The sequence below is a fragment of the Megalobrama amblycephala genome, linkage group LG6 (genome assembly GCF_018812025.1).
Source record: "Megalobrama amblycephala isolate DHTTF-2021 linkage group LG6, ASM1881202v1, whole genome shotgun sequence".
Lineage (NCBI taxonomy): Eukaryota > Metazoa > Chordata > Actinopteri > Cypriniformes > Xenocyprididae > Megalobrama > Megalobrama amblycephala.
This window is the reverse complement of record NC_063049.1, coordinates 27,043,444-27,059,341: the sequence shown is the minus strand read 5'-3', so window position 1 is coordinate 27,059,341 and position 15,898 is coordinate 27,043,444. Positions and strand designations below refer to the sequence as shown.

Here is a 15,898-nt window from a genome sequence, read left to right as displayed (position 1 = left end):
GTAAAAATAAATAAATAAATAATAATAATAATAATAATATAATAATAATAACATAATATTATTTAAAGTATTATTATATGCATATATTATATTATTTGCTTCAAAAAATCTCCCAAAAATAATGAACTATCTGAGTATTCCAATGCCTCAGACTATTTAGCCATAATGTGGGACTATAGTATTTATAAAACTGTGTGTGAAATCTGCTTGTCTCTGTGTGTGGCACTTATTTACTCTCTGTAGTAATCACAGTTAATTACTCCTATTCTGTAGAAGTGTCAACCAGCCCCGCTGTCTCTGTTGGTATGCGGGAAAGACACATCATTATGGTCTGTCACACAACCGCAAAACTAATGTATGTCACATATTTCAGTCATAGACTCTTTTAAACTCTCTGGTTGAGACGGTGTGTCAGGCATTCCTGTCTACTTGGTCAGTTGTCTGACTAACTAACAGGTTAGGAACACTGTGGTTTGTTTTATCACTGGAGTCAAGGCATATACGTATTCAGATTCTGTCTAAATGTCATACCAGATTTCCAGATTTGATGCCAAAAGTGCATAACCAAACATGCCAGTTTAAACATGCAGTTTCTCACACAAATGTATCATATGTGACCCGATCTGGCGAAATGAGTCGGAAGTCGCAACGTTCTATTTTAAGATATGGGCCAATAATGTGGAAAAACAATGAAAAAATCGATTAAAAAAAAAAAAAAAGCTAATTTCAAAGAACTGACTTTCAAAAATAATCTTCCAAAGTTTCATAGTCCAGATAATTGAGTAAAGGTATTTAAATGGCTATTAAATTTGACATGGTTTTACTAAATTCGCTGGAAATGAACTTCTCAACTCCTCTCATCACTTATGAGCATTTCCCGGTATCCCCTGAAACGTCATTATCCCTGCTCTACAAATATGGTGTTACACGTTGTATAGAACCAATCAAACAGCTTAGAAATGTAAACACACTGACCTAAACGCTGATTTTTAACAATGGGAAGCCCCATTTCGACTGACAGACACGCGATCGGTCCAGCCATCCTCCTGTCAGACTAGCGCGCCTTATAAAATAAAACTCCCATTTGCGTGTCTCTCTTTAAAAGCCAATAAAAATTGAATCCATATAGGTAGCACAAAAATTCTTTTTGCATACAAAACCAAAGACTTTAAACTTTCATATCAAGCCTCCAACATGCTTCTGTTGCGTTGTTTTCACCCTCGAATGAGTCTGAGTAATATGCCGCTAACTGAATACAGGTATGTATATTTCACGTGCTCATAACTTCATGAAAAATGCACAGATCATAAAAATGGCACATCAATATTTAAAGCAGATTCTCAAGATTAAAACGAATCCAAAATCAATATAATATATTGCGTTGATCACAAGATATTACTCACGGAATGATTTAACATACTTGGCTAAAAACATGTCTCTCATCTCTCCGGGATGCAGTGTGTATCCAATGTTCCCGGAACCATCCATGTTCATTTTCCAACGTGGAATAACACAAAATAGATATCATGAATCTCATCTTTTTAATGCATCTAACCATTTTGAAAAACTCCGAACGAGTGCTGAGAAGCACCTCTAAACCGGAGTTTACCGCCCGTTGGCGCCTCCTGGCTGCGGAAAAAATTAACAACAAATTTTCAAACTATTCTTTATGCTATCACCACAAAATTTGAACCAGATGCAGCTCACATATAGGAGAGCATCAACAAAAAAGATTTTTTTAGCGATCTTATTGTGTTCCTGAGTTATTCCATGTCAAATAAAAAAAAAAGAAAAATTATTTTAAAAAAGTATATATATTCTTGTCTTTTATCAGCTGTTTCTCAGCAAGAAAATGTCCAAATGTAATGTAATTTATATTTTCTTAAAATTTAAAAATGTTTTCTAACAAATTATACCTACCTTTTGACTCTCCTTGCTAGAGTTTTGGAGTTATGAGTCTTTACTTTTGTGTGTGTCGCTCAGAAAAAAAAGAAAAAAAAAAGAAAAGAAAAAAAAACTCTAAAAAAGCCTTCAGGTCTTAAAGGGTTAATTCAAATAAGTATATACTTTCAAATAATTTGAGCTTCAGCCTGGTTTAGCATTTATATATATAAAAATGTCTTTGGTCAAATTAAGCTGTAAAATAAATAGTTTATCCCTTTAAATGCAATGGATTTTGAAAGATATCAACAAAAAACGGGCAAAAAAACTTTAAAAGCGATTTTCTCAGGTTTTCAATTGGAAAAAGAGGGCAGACGACCATAATTCAAATGGGTATATCTTTAAAACTATTCAAGGTATGACTTTGACTAGGATATCATTTTAAAGCTTATTGTCTCATCTTTCCTTTGATACCAAAATCTCAATTTTGAAATTTGGGTCACTGTGACTCATTTTGCTGGATCAGGTCACATATGGTTTAAAATGGACTTTAAATATGAATGTATAAATATGTATGCAATGCATGTATAAATACAAGTATATGTTTGTATTCATGTCTATGTGTTCAATCACAGCGGACACCAACACTCGTGAAGACTTTGGATGGACATTTTAAACTGCCAAACATTATCCTTATATTGTAATCATTATGATCACAAGCTGTATTACTTGCCTAAGTAACATGTTGAACTAAATACATGATTTTCACCAACTATGGTCTTTATTATCTTACAGAGACTCATGAGTTTGGAGCCTTTCAAGGTTTTTCTCCAATACTTCACTATTTTTTTTTTTTTTTTTTTTTTTTTTTTTTGTGATTGTAATATTTGAAACATGCTTTTTTTGTAAAGATGCTTTAAGCAAATGTATTGTTAAAAGTGCTATACAAATAAATGTGAATACAGTATGTCTTGGATGTGGGTATGAACATGATGAAAACTCACTGCCTGTTCTCTCTCTCTCTCTCTCTCTCTCTCTCTCTTTCGCTCCCTCTCTCACACTCATCTGATCTCCTCCACTGGTTCTCAATCAAAACTGACACCCAAGAGTGCTCCAAAATAAATCACCTCATCTCACCCACACTCCAGTAATCCTTCCTCTAGTGTAGAACAGTGTGTGTAAGTGTGTGAGAGTGCTACTGTTTAAAAGAGGGGTTAACCATGAAACTGTGAGGTATGCTCATGTCGTATTTTTGGACTGCCAAGCCTAATTAAATTGAAGTCAGTCGGGTTAAGGTCAGAACTGACATTCCATTACAAACCCCAGATCATTTAAACCAGTAGTTCCCAATTGGTTTTGTCTTTTTTGTCCAATTTTACATTGGACGACGCAACAGTACCAAATGTATCCAACACTGATGATGATTATATTAACATATCAATGATTGAATGAATGATTGAATTAATGATTCTCAAGTATTTTAATATTTGGTGAAAACCAAGCAAAACAACATAAAATTCTAAAGGGTTCATGAAAGCTGTTCTTTTGTTGGTGTGCAACCAAATGATTTATCAAAAAGTAATCAAAACCGAAATTCAGAACCTCTAACCGAAGTAATTTTCCCATGTCTATTATTTCTTTTTTTTTAATCCTGTTAATTTTTCCCACTTAAAAACATACTACTGCGTGTGTAGCCACGTGACTCCGCCCCGTTCAGTCAACACACAGAGACGGTGTGCGAGCGGTGAGCTTTGCATCTTCACTAAACTTTGTCAGTTGTATGTGTTTTAAGGTTTGCCAGTTTGGACATTCAAGCGATTTAGATGATTGGATGTGTATTAAGGCTGATTTATACTTCTGCGTCGAGTGTACGCCGTAGCTACGGCTTAAGCCCCGGGTATACTTCGGCCGTCCGCGTTCGTGCACCGTCCGCATGACGTAATTTTCGTCATGCGGAGGGCTCGCGGCCGGCCGCACACCCTGGCCGCGTGCAGGCCAAATTTCAAGACCGCGCGGACAGTACGCGTGCAACAGCGCATGCGCAAGCAGTATAGAAGAGTCCACTAGGTGGCAATACGCACAGTATTGAGCAGTGTTCAGCCGTCGAAGAAGAGTGTGAAAAGACCGGTTTAAATACACGCTTGAAAAAAGAGAAAAACACGACAATGGACAGCGAACTTGACCAGCGTTTGTGCGAAGAGATTAGAAAGTAACCACATTTGTACAATTCATGTTTGAAAGTGTTCAAAGACGGGGCGGCAAATTCATGGAGGGGGATAAGTAAAATATGGAAAAGGATGCACTTCTTTTCTTCTCCGATCATGCCCAGTAAATGTCCCGTTGATGACACGACTCAGTGCTGCTCTCCGATGTCAGGTAGAACCGGGTGTGTCTCATACGTCCTGAAAAGTGAAGCTGCGGGCTCTTTGATCGCCCCCTGGTGGCTGGATGCAGTACAGGTCCTAAACCCCACCCTCACAATGCAGTCGAATGAGACTTCAGTGAAAACTTAAAAATAAATTCTGCTTCAAATAAAACTTTCTGAAAGATGGTTTTGGTCATTTAAGGTAGTTGTTATCACGCTGATATATATTCAATTGTTCGTTTTTGTGATGATTTAGATTTTAGCTAGCAATTTGATGCTATAAAAACGGGGCGTGTCGTCATGATTCGAAGTTGATTGACAGCTTGTCTGAGGACTGTAGGAGCTTCGAGGGGAGATTGAAGATGTATAACTAACTGGTAATTTTCGATTTCTTTGTTATTTAACACCAACAAAATGAGTTGTGCAGCAGTAAACTGTACTAACCGACCTACAGGATCTGACGGATCACTGAACTTTTTTTCTGTAACATTAAATGTGGGCGTTATAAGCTAATTAATAAATTTTATTAGTTAAGATAACACACCTAATGTTAACCATGTCGGGAAAAAGCAGGTGATCGTTATCTGGCAGTTACTTATTATTTTATGGGTATAAAATAATAATTAGCAGGACAAAACTAATGATAGCCTACTCTAATTACAGCAATCGATCTCCTGTAACGTTAGTTGAACTTGATTTAAAATGGCAGGACCGTTTCTGACGATTTAGAGTTGCTTCTAGTGGCATATTATATTGAGTTTATCTTCTGAATTTGCTGTTTGAAAAATATTATTGCTCTAGAAACAGAATAGCCTATTATTTTATAGGTAGAATTTTAAATTGTGTATAATTTTTTTAGTCTATTTAAAATACATGAATGATGACGCAGACGTCTGGGCGGAAGTTTGATACCGCGACTCCGCCTCCGGGCTCCACTGACGATTCCTTCTGCGCATGCCCAGGCTCCAAACTTCTTTTTTTTTTTTTTTGACGTATTGCGTAACGTGTCAGCGCCCATTCATCGGCCCATTTTGGCTTCAGTCCAATACAATGGAAGGAAGCGGCGTCATGTCGTCCATCTTTTTTTACAGTCTATGGGTAGAACATAGAAAAAAACTGTACTGCGCATGTGACGAACGCGGTCATCCGCGCGCATCCGTGGTGTAGTACAGTGTTTCTCAACCCTGGTCCTGAAGGACCCCCAACACTGCAGGTTTTGTCTTTCTCCCTAATTAAACACACCTGATTCAACTCATCAGCTCATTAGAAGAAACTCCACTACCTGAAATGAGTGTGTCAGACAGAGGAGACTTTCAAAATGTGCAGTGTTGGGGGTCCTCCAGGACCAAGGTTGAGAAACACTGGTGTAGTATACTTTGAAAGACGCGCGGACGTGACTGCGCGTGTGACGCGTCCGGGCGCGGAAAGTGAAGTATACCCGGGGCTTTAGGCTGTGCGTAGCACGCGTAGCATACGCCGTAGCCTGACGTGCACCTCTTCAAAAATATAACAACGCGTCAACTGTCTATGGTCAATTCTACGCGGACCGCAAACGCTCTGATTGGCCTGCTAGAACCCCTCCCTCGGGTCAAAAAACTGGCGCGGAGCACTCGGAAAAGAGCGAGCACTATCAACTTCACTATGAATGAAAAACACTCTGTTTCAGAGGACACAAACAGTCAAACTGCAACAAAAGTCATTACCTATTTGCCGCTTCTCTGCCGTTTCTGTTTGTAAGCTTCTCTGACAACGTACATGACGAGCTGCTGCTTCTTCGGCTTTTGTTTTGATACTCAACATGACCGCGGACACTGCCTCCTAGTGGTCTGCATGCACGTCGACGCGGACAACGACGCAGAAGTATAAATGAAAACAGATGCATAGCCTTCGGCGCAGAGGCTCCGGCGTAGGTCTGATGCTGAAGTATAAATCAGCCTTCTACCGTTCTCACGCAGCTGCATTGTGGTACGAACACTCATACAAACAGTAGCTGCACAAAACGTGAAGATTTCGCGCACTAAGGAGCAGAAACTAGTTGTCAACACTGTCCTGTGATATCACCAAAGTAGCTTAGAAACTCAAAAGTTATTATAGCATATATTTTTCTACTTTTGAAGTTACTATTTACAACCCACAGCTTCACAATTAAGAGAGAGAGACGGTATGACTAATTCACACACACACAATCGCTCTCATTATGTACTGGTACTGTGCTAATTTATCTTTATCTGGTTTAAAACGAGCAGAAATCTGTAAGAAATGTTACAAACCATAGAAAAAATAACTGTAAGTCGTTATGTCCGATCACTCTTTCAAAAAGGAAAAAATATCCCACTTTTAATAGTCAAGCAAATTTACAGTACAAACCTTGTAAGTGAACTATGAGGGCAAAAAACAAAACAAAACAAAAAAATAATAATAATAATTGTTCATTAATCGTAATTGAGGTAAAATGTTCAATTAATCGAGGTTTTGATTTTAGGTCATAATCGTCTAGTCCTAGCGCTGCGTAGATGATACTTGCTACTTTGCTGAACTGAACTTTTCTCAGAGAGTGAGTGTATGAATACACTAGTATGTGGGCGAGTGTTTCTTCACTCACAGGTGTGACAGAGATGACAATGAATGGCACTAACATCCTTTTCTGGCAGTCACCTGGTTCCCTCCAGAAATAACCTCACCCAGTGTAACTAGCACAGATCACAGTGTGCTTCAGTGCAGTTTAAGGGCTTTGACTGTGTACGAGTTTGTATGTTTCACATGATAAGCCGAGTAGAAGCTTTGAGGATGTCACATGGACGTCTGAATGATTTGCCTATATGTATATTCCTCTATGACAAAATATAAATATAAATATAAAATATAAATCAGTCAATAAAATCGAAATAAAGATTATGTCTTGCATCTCAGCCATTAGCACAGATTTAATCTAGATTGAAGCAGACCCTCAAAGCAGGGGAGAAAGCAACTTCATGTTGCTACATATTATTGTTATTCCAACAATAACACGGTGTAAGCATGTCTGGTGTAAATCACTCATTAGAGCACAACAACACCATCCTTATTCCATCTCCCTTTGGCATTTATTATTCCAAACCAGAGGCATAAAAGCTTTCATCATGAATGCACAGTAATGTGTGTATCATTCGGTCACAATGTGACTAACACATGAGGAGTGCATGCATCTCTGCAGACATGAGTAAACATCTATTGAATTCATAAATGTTCCAGCAGGTCACCGAGATTTTAAAGCAACCCTCCACTTACCACTTCTAAGGTAGCTGGCTACAGAAGATTGGAGGCGTGTGCTGCTGATAGCTATCCCGGCAAAAAGAAAAATTGCTTACATCCTTCTTTAACTCACCCAAGCTGTGCACTGATACTAGCCGCCTCTGAACTTTTCATTTTTGCCTGTTTGAATACACAGCACAGGACCAGGAAAACTATTATACCATCAAAGCAAAAGACTTTTACTTATTTTGAGGAAATATTATTCAGATTGAAATCTGATAAGAAATGGATCGGGGTAAAATGGATACACAGAGAGATTCAAGAGAGATGCATCTTTTTACATAACCTAACATTGTACATTAATTACACATTTCAGCCAAAAATGAGAATTCTGTCATCATGTACTCACCCTCGTGTCGTTCCAAACCTGTAAGAATGACTTTCTTCTACACAACACAAAAGAAGAATGAAGAATTTGAAGAACGTTTAAACTGTTTTTGTGAATCAATTGATCAGTGAAATCAATGAAAATCCGCACTAGACCCCAATGACTTTAATCATAATAAACATCTATTGTGTTTCATAGAAGTCAGTCATATCTTCTAGGAATGACATGAGGCTGAGTAAATGACAACAATTTTCATTTTTGGTTTGAACTATCCACTGTGTGTAACTTAAGATAAAATATCTGACTAATATCTATAGCAAAAGCACTTGAAAAAGTCAATAACCATGCTGATAAAGGAGATTTTAGAAGTAGAAGTACAAAAAAACTACATGGATAAGCTTTTATTCCTGTTATTTATGTCTCAGATTATATACATATCCAATCAGATCTTAAGAAGGTTTCAAGAAGAAAATAAATAAATAAAAATCCCCTGCTAGGTAAGCTGTTGATTAAGCATAATAGCAATGGGCTAATCTTTATCCACTGTGATCGTTACGCACAGACCTGAATCCAACCCGTTTAATTGCAGGTTTAAAACACTTTAAGTGTTTACAAAAAGAAAGCCACTTAATCTTCGTCAGTGAGTGAAAAATCAAGTGTCAATTATTATCGAATGAAACAAATATAACGCAGGCCTTTGTGCTTCTAAATAATTTAGAGCACCAGGTGCGAGATGGAGCGAACTGAATGGAAACGGTTCAGTCTCTCGTTTGTATTGCTCTTTGAATGTGCCTGTTAAATTAACCCACATTAATTGTACGCATTGTCAATCAGTAATCCTGAAACAGGAAAAATCCGCTTTGATCTGCTCTAAACTGATAAGCGCCCCAAAATCGAGTAAGTTGTCTTTGAACTTCCCCAATTCAATTAAGAACATCCAGCCATCATCATCATCATTATTATCAGGCAGAAAGAAATTAATGAATTAATCAAGCTTGGCGGACTCACACACACATACACACCTGTCTATCATCTGGTGTGGCAGCGGGGTCTGTCTTGACTTGCCGGTGGGTGGTCAGGTGACCTTTTCCCAGACAGGTGAAGCAGCTTCAATCTGGATGGAATCAGAGGTATTTCTTCCAGCAAACACCAGGATTTCTGGATAGATGGGGCTTCTAAGACAAAGGTAAGACAGGGGTAAGCAGTATCTCAGACCTCTCTTGAACTTCTTTATCTTTATTGGCTGTCTATGATGAATAATAAACAGACTCATGTTTAATTCAGACTAAAGATATTTTGGCAAATCTCTTGTGGAACTGTGAGGTATCCAGCATTGAGCAGAACCACATGGAGACAGGAGGAATGACACAGTGTTTGGAAATGACAGGAGGGTTCTGGAATGTTGGAATGGTTTTTATCTCATGCACGTTCTGCTGGAGAACATCTGGGTTAAGCCAGGTGTCTTCAGTTCACACAAAGAGCATCTTTCTGTTTCTCCCTCTCACTCACACCGTAGGGCTTTAGATTAATGCACATTGGCTTCAAGGTGAAGTGTGCAATCGTTTGTATGTTAAACTACTTTTCTTGTGCTTTTTGTTGTTGTTGTTCACACAATGAAAGTCAGTGAGGTCCAGTGTTGTTTTAGACCAGTGGTTCTCAAACTGAGGTACACAAGGTGATAAAAGGGGGTATGTGAACAAAATGCTGAGTAGTTTATTTAACTCTACCATACCTTAAAATAATATTAAAACTGAGCATGTATTTCTAACTGGCAAAATGCTGTAAATCCATTACATTTAACCAAATTACCTCATCTTCTGCAGTCAAAAATGACTGCATCCACAGAAGCAGCATGCATATGATAGATTGCGCGCAGTCTGCTGCCTTAAATCGCGCTAAATTACTGCCGTTCTCGGATTGATTTTAAGATATTGATTTAAGATTGATTTCGATACAAAAACATGCCTTGTGTGACTTCTTGTACTTAATGTTGATAACGAGCAAGAATGCAGTTGTTCCCAAATATCCACATGTCTGCAAACATGACATTATTATACAACATGACATTATTATACAACAGGTCAAAAAACAAAATGCACATTTTAAACACAGTACTGTCAGTATCTACTCTAATGAAAAAAAATATTTCTAACTAAAACCACAGCAGAGCTACAACACACGAATGCGGCTGCGGCTTTGAACGAATCATGGGAGTCAATGATTCAATGATTCATTCACAGCCACTTGCTTCGTTACTGAAAAAATGACTCGATGACTCACTCATAAAAACAGGGACTTGCTGCCACCTACTGGTGGTTTTAGTTTAATATTTAAAAGTATCACTTCCTTTTACAATTATTGCATATTGCTCTATGGAACATTTTTTTTTATTATTATTATTATTTATTTAAAACATTATTTATTTTATAAAGTTATTCATAAAGGTAAAAATATGCACTGGAAAATCAATTTAGGGGTAAATATTGTCCATTAAAGGTGTTCTAAGCGGTGTCACGCATTTTTAGGCCAAAACATTTTTTTGTCACATACAGCAAACATCTCCTCACTATCCGCTAGCTGCCTGTCCCCTGAACACACTGTAAAAAAAAAAACGCGGTCTCTGTAGTCGCCACAAGCTCCAAAAACGGCAATAAAAACAAACTGGTGCAGCCTGGACCACGAAACATAATAAACATGCTCCAGCCAATAACCGACAAGAATGATTTTAAATGCGCGTTCATGACTGTTTCACGAAGCACGGAGGGGAGGGGGAGGAGGAGGAGGAGGGAGGGTCTAGCTAGCCTCTGTTTTGTCTGACAACACTTCGAACATCAACAGAAAGTTACTCCCCCCAGGATCGCTTAGAGCACCTTTAATGAAAAAGGTGTGACTGCAGTCTAAGTGGAAGAGGGGGTATGCAGAAGGATGGTAATCCCTTCAGGGTGTACTCCACTCTAAAAAGTTTGAGAACCACTGTTTTAGACTCCTCTGACTTTTACTGTAAATGCTGTGACACTAAGCCGACATAAAAGGACTAGTGGCGACGAAATCCAGCTGTGTTGCTGCCTCTTGTCAGCTGCGTCTCAGCCAAAAAGCTGTGCTTGAACACACCAAAAGGAGACTGTCAACTAGTTAGGAAATAACTGTCTATATCAGTAGGTATTAATAATCTATATTCGTCATTAAAAAAAGGGAAACCAAAATTTGGACTGCAGATTTACAAACCGTAAAAAAAAAAAAAAAAAAAAAAAAAAAAAAGCAGCAATTGCTTACCACTTTTGGATATCAATCATGCTGATCACTTTCTTCATTCCAGGCGGCTTATGTTGTTATGAAAACATTCACACATGCTCAGGCAGTATTGGAGGTAACACATTACAAGGAGAGAGTACTTTTTTCAAGCAACAAGTAATGTAATGCATTGTTTTTAAATTTACAAACCACAAAATATCTGAGTTACTATTTCACATAAGTAATGCAAGCTACTTTGTTTTCCCATTTATTGACTGACAGCTCTCCTGTCCCCATGTTAAGTAAGGTGCAGAGGCATTGTGTGCACTGTGCAAACATTATGGTTACTGTAGTTCTGCATTCCTCAAAATGAATAAAAACAGTAAAATGCAAGCTCATAATATTACACAAACCTGCAATAATTAAATGTTACATAACACAATTATACTTTATGTATTTAATCTCACTGTATTAACCAATGTCTTTGCTGTTGACATTCAATGACCGAATTCAACCATACCAATGAGCAAAAATGACTTAAGATAAACATTGCTGAATGAAGAGTGTTTAAGCCAGCCCAGGAAAGAAAAAAGTAACATAAAAGTAACATAACACATTCCATAAAAGTAACTAAGTAATGCAATTACTTACTTTTTTACTCAATATTGCAATGCATTACTTTTAAATGTAATTTTCCCCAACACTTTGCTCAGGTAAGATGACCGTCTTGACTTAATTCTTTGCTCGCTTTAATCACTTTCGCTTTTATTCTCATGCACTGACTTGTTCGCTAAGCTGAACAGCAAATCAGAGTTCTCTCTCTCACTGACGGATGCTGATTCAACATGCTTCGACCAAAGAGCCCCCAGTGGGGTCGGACTAGTGCCGACGGTATTGAACACACTACAAAATCTAGGCCAGCCGGCATTCAATGAAGGTCCAACCGTCTGCTTGGTGTGTCAGGGCCTTAAGGACAGAGAAAAGTAAGTCATACATGTTTTGAATGACATTTTAATTTTTAGTTGAATTATCCCTTTGAGCATGTCTATATAGTGTATGGAAGGAGCTTTTTGGGATTTAAAATGGACATCAAGCCACTGATTTGTGTCTTGCCGTGTCATGTGAGGTACCATCAAAGGCAAGAGATTAGGATTATTATTTTTCACCCATACTCTTAAAGGGTTAGTTCACCCAAAAATGAAAATTATGTCATTAATGACTCACCCTCATGTCGTTCCAAACCTGTAAGACCTCCTTTCATCTTCGGAACACAGTTTAAGATATTTTAGATTTAGTCCGAGAATTTTCTGTCCCTCCATTGAAAGTGTTTGTACGGTAGACTGTCCATGTCCACAAACGTAATAAAAAGTTATCAAAGTAGTCCATGTGACATCAGTGGGTTAGTTAGAAGTTTTTGAAGCATCTAAAATACATTTTGGTCCAAAAATAACAAAAACTACAACATTATTCAGCATTGTATTCTCTTCCGGAATCCTTTCCATTGAATTGATTCCATTGAATTGATTCCACTGAATTGATTCCATTGAATCCTTACATCTGCCGGCGTTAGTAATGCACTTATACGTTGTTGTTTTTGGCGATTAGGACATCCGCGACATGCACACTTAGGAACCATTTTAAAAAATATAGCAATACCAAAATACAAACAATGTAGAATAGCTTGAATACAGTGTGCGTCTCCCTCAGACTGTAAACGAAGCTCGGGCGCACCGGATAACATGTCAGCAGCGTCTTACGTCAGCAGCGTCACTGAGAGAGTCGTGAACCCGGATGAACAAGAGAATACAATGCTGAATAAAGTCGTAGTTTTTGTTATTTTTGGACGAAAATGTATTTTCGATGCTTCAAAAACTTCTAACTAACCCACTGATGTCACATGGACTACTTTGATGACGTTTTTATTATCTTTCTGGACACGGACAGTCTACCGTACAAACACTTTCAATGGAGGGACAGAAAGCTCTCGGACTAAATCTAAATGCCTTAAACTGTGTTTCAAAGATGAAAGGAGGTCTTACGGGTTTGGAACGACATGAGGGTGAGTCATTAATGACATAAGTTTCATTTTTGGGTGAACTAACCCTTTAACGATTATTGCTTATTGTTTTAATATTAACACTGGAGTAAATCTATATTATGTTGTAATACTTTAGTTGAATGAAATTGACTGTGGTCTCTCCCCACCTTATACACAATAATATTCATATGTTTAATTTTAATGATTTAAAAAAAAAAAAAAAAGGCCTTATATTTTTTCCTGACACTCATGAGCAGCAATAAGCAAACCTGTATGACTTACTTTCTACTGTTTTTTTTTACTTTCATTTAATTTTTCACCAACTGTTTTTGTGCATACAATAAAATACAAATTAATTGTATCCCTGTATAGAAGAACAGTATATAGATGGTGTCAAAGTTAACGGACATGGTCAAAAAGCCAAAAAACTTAAATTTTGAGCGTTGCATCAATTTTCAATAGAGAGACATGCAGATTGCATTAATGTAAATCAGACAAAATAAGAACTCATGAGGTATGACAGCATTTATAATAAACACACACTTGGCAGAATGCCCACATTCTTTACTCATTCTTCAGGTGACAGATTTATCATTGACGCACGTTGTCAAACAAATCCCTAAAATATATATTTTTGTGAGGAGATTGAGTAACCCCTCCAGCTATAATCCCAACAATGAATCACATGATTCTGTTTAATTTAAGACTACAGTTCTCAACCCACTATTCACAAACACCCCCATAAAATAAGAATGAAAAGAGCCACAGTGGACATCTGCAGCATTCAGCTGATAGATGCAGAAATAAATCAGAAAAGCAAAGTAAAAGAAGATTCTGCCATTATTTACACACCCTCTTGTCATTGTGAACCTGGTTTAGTCCTCATTAAGTGTCATCATATTGAAGAACAACACATTGCTGCTACTTCCATGAACAGAGTGCTAAAGCAGATTGTCAGTGGATACAGACATAGATTTATCTCACACAAAGCTATCATATGGCTTTGGATCACTTGAGATATAGTACATGGACCACTTTAATGACACTTATGGTGGTTTTTCTGTCATTTAGAGTTTTGACAGCCTCAGTCTTCATTCACTTTCAAGATAGATAGAAAAGCAAACATCACAATGTTTTCTCATACAGCATCAGCATTCTGCAAACATGCATTTTTTTAAAATTATTATTATTATTTAAACGCATCATTAAATATCTGGTAAATATGTAATTCTGCAAACCTTGAAAATTTTATCAAGTCCAGCAGTTAGATCCTCTGAAGTGTGCATTGTAACCTGTCTGTGTGAAGCGGATATGGAGAGGAAAGTTCTGCTGTCATTGGACACAATCTTTTTTTTTTTTTTTTTTTTTGTGAACAGCTTGTCACTCAACATAAACGAGACCTTCTCCAACTTCCTAGGTTGTCTATGAAAGCCTGTAGACTTATTTTTAAGTGAAGGACATGGACGTTTTTTTTGCCTGGAAATTTTAAAGGATGTGATGTTTACGTGTGCTCCCAAGTGCCTCTGTCCTGGTCAATGACAATGTTCAGGATAACGCCAAAAGAGCCATTCTGTACTGTAATGTCAAAGGATTAATTCAAACTATAGTTTCACATAGCCAGATCTATATTAGTCTATAGTCCCAAATGTAATTTATAATCAAACTATCATAACAGTGTAATTTTAATTACCTCATCTGTCAACATGATGGCAGTTAACTGTAGAGCTGGTGCAAACATATCCACATATCTATGATCAGATACTTTCTTAATTTATCTTACTGTTGTCTCACCGCTGTCATTTTTGTTTGTTTATTTTGTTATTGAGAGAAAAGTGTACAGCACATATTTACATATTCATCTAAACATCGCTCTCACCAGCGTGGGCGTTAATATGACATTGCTGCAAAGTTATTTCCAACTTCCTTTTACTTCTAAGCAAAAAAAAAAAAAAAACTTTACTGTGAGTATATCAGGGTGTTCAGCCTCTTGTATGTTACATGTGCATGAGTGCAAGCATGAGTAATAATTTGCTGGCTGCAGTTCACTTAACAGCCACCAGTGTTGCTAATAATAAGAGTTTCTGCATTCTACATATAGCCCCTTTAACAGATTATTGAGTGCACTACTGGTTGCAGTGTTTACTTCCTTTTTATTTATGTTTCCAACAATTTCTTCAAGTTTTAAAAAGCACAGCTGTCTTGCAAAGAAAGCAATTTAAATACTTGGAGTATTTGATTAAACTAATGGACAACTCATGCCATTAGCTCTTTAAAGCTCAGAAGGAGAATCATTGTTGAATACTTGATATTTGAAATCAACCCAAACAAACGCAAACCCAAATCCTTCATTTCTCCACCCCCAAATTTCACAAATATGCAATGCAAAATTGCAATGCAATGCTGTTTATCATAGCAGAATCGAAGCAAAATAAAGCTTCACGAAAAATAAAGAGAAGATGACGAACGAACAACATGCAGTATATGAGCATATACAAGCAAGAGATTTGTTGTTAGTCGCCAACGTCACACATTCAAAACCAATGTTATTCACGTATTGAGCAAAAACAATGCAACCTCTGCTTCTCACCTTCCTGCTTAGGTCTTCCCAGTGCTGGAAAGCTTTTCTAATATTAAAGGGATAGTTCACCCAAAAATGAAAATTACTCCATGATTTACTCACCCTCAAGCCATCCAAGGTGTATATGGCTTTCTTTTTTCAGACGAATGCAATCAGAAATATATTTATAAAATATCCAGGCTCTTC

At 37.3% G+C, this 15,898-nt stretch overlaps 1 long non-coding RNA gene across 2 annotated transcripts in view; it reads right to left on the bottom strand.

The window, feature by feature from the left end:
• Positions 1-9,588, bottom strand: part of LOC125270236 — a 120,343-nt gene extending 110,755 nt beyond the window's left edge. Inside the window, exon 1 of one of the 2 annotated variants that reach the window (XR_007185304.1) lies at positions 8,888-9,588. This is a non-coding gene — a long non-coding RNA (uncharacterized LOC125270236). Of the gene's footprint in view, positions 1-5,949; positions 6,257-8,887 lie in introns of those variants that run through there. The other variant, XR_007185305.1, reaches the window with a different exon arrangement.
• Between the last annotated feature and the right edge of the window lie 6,310 nt (positions 9,589-15,898).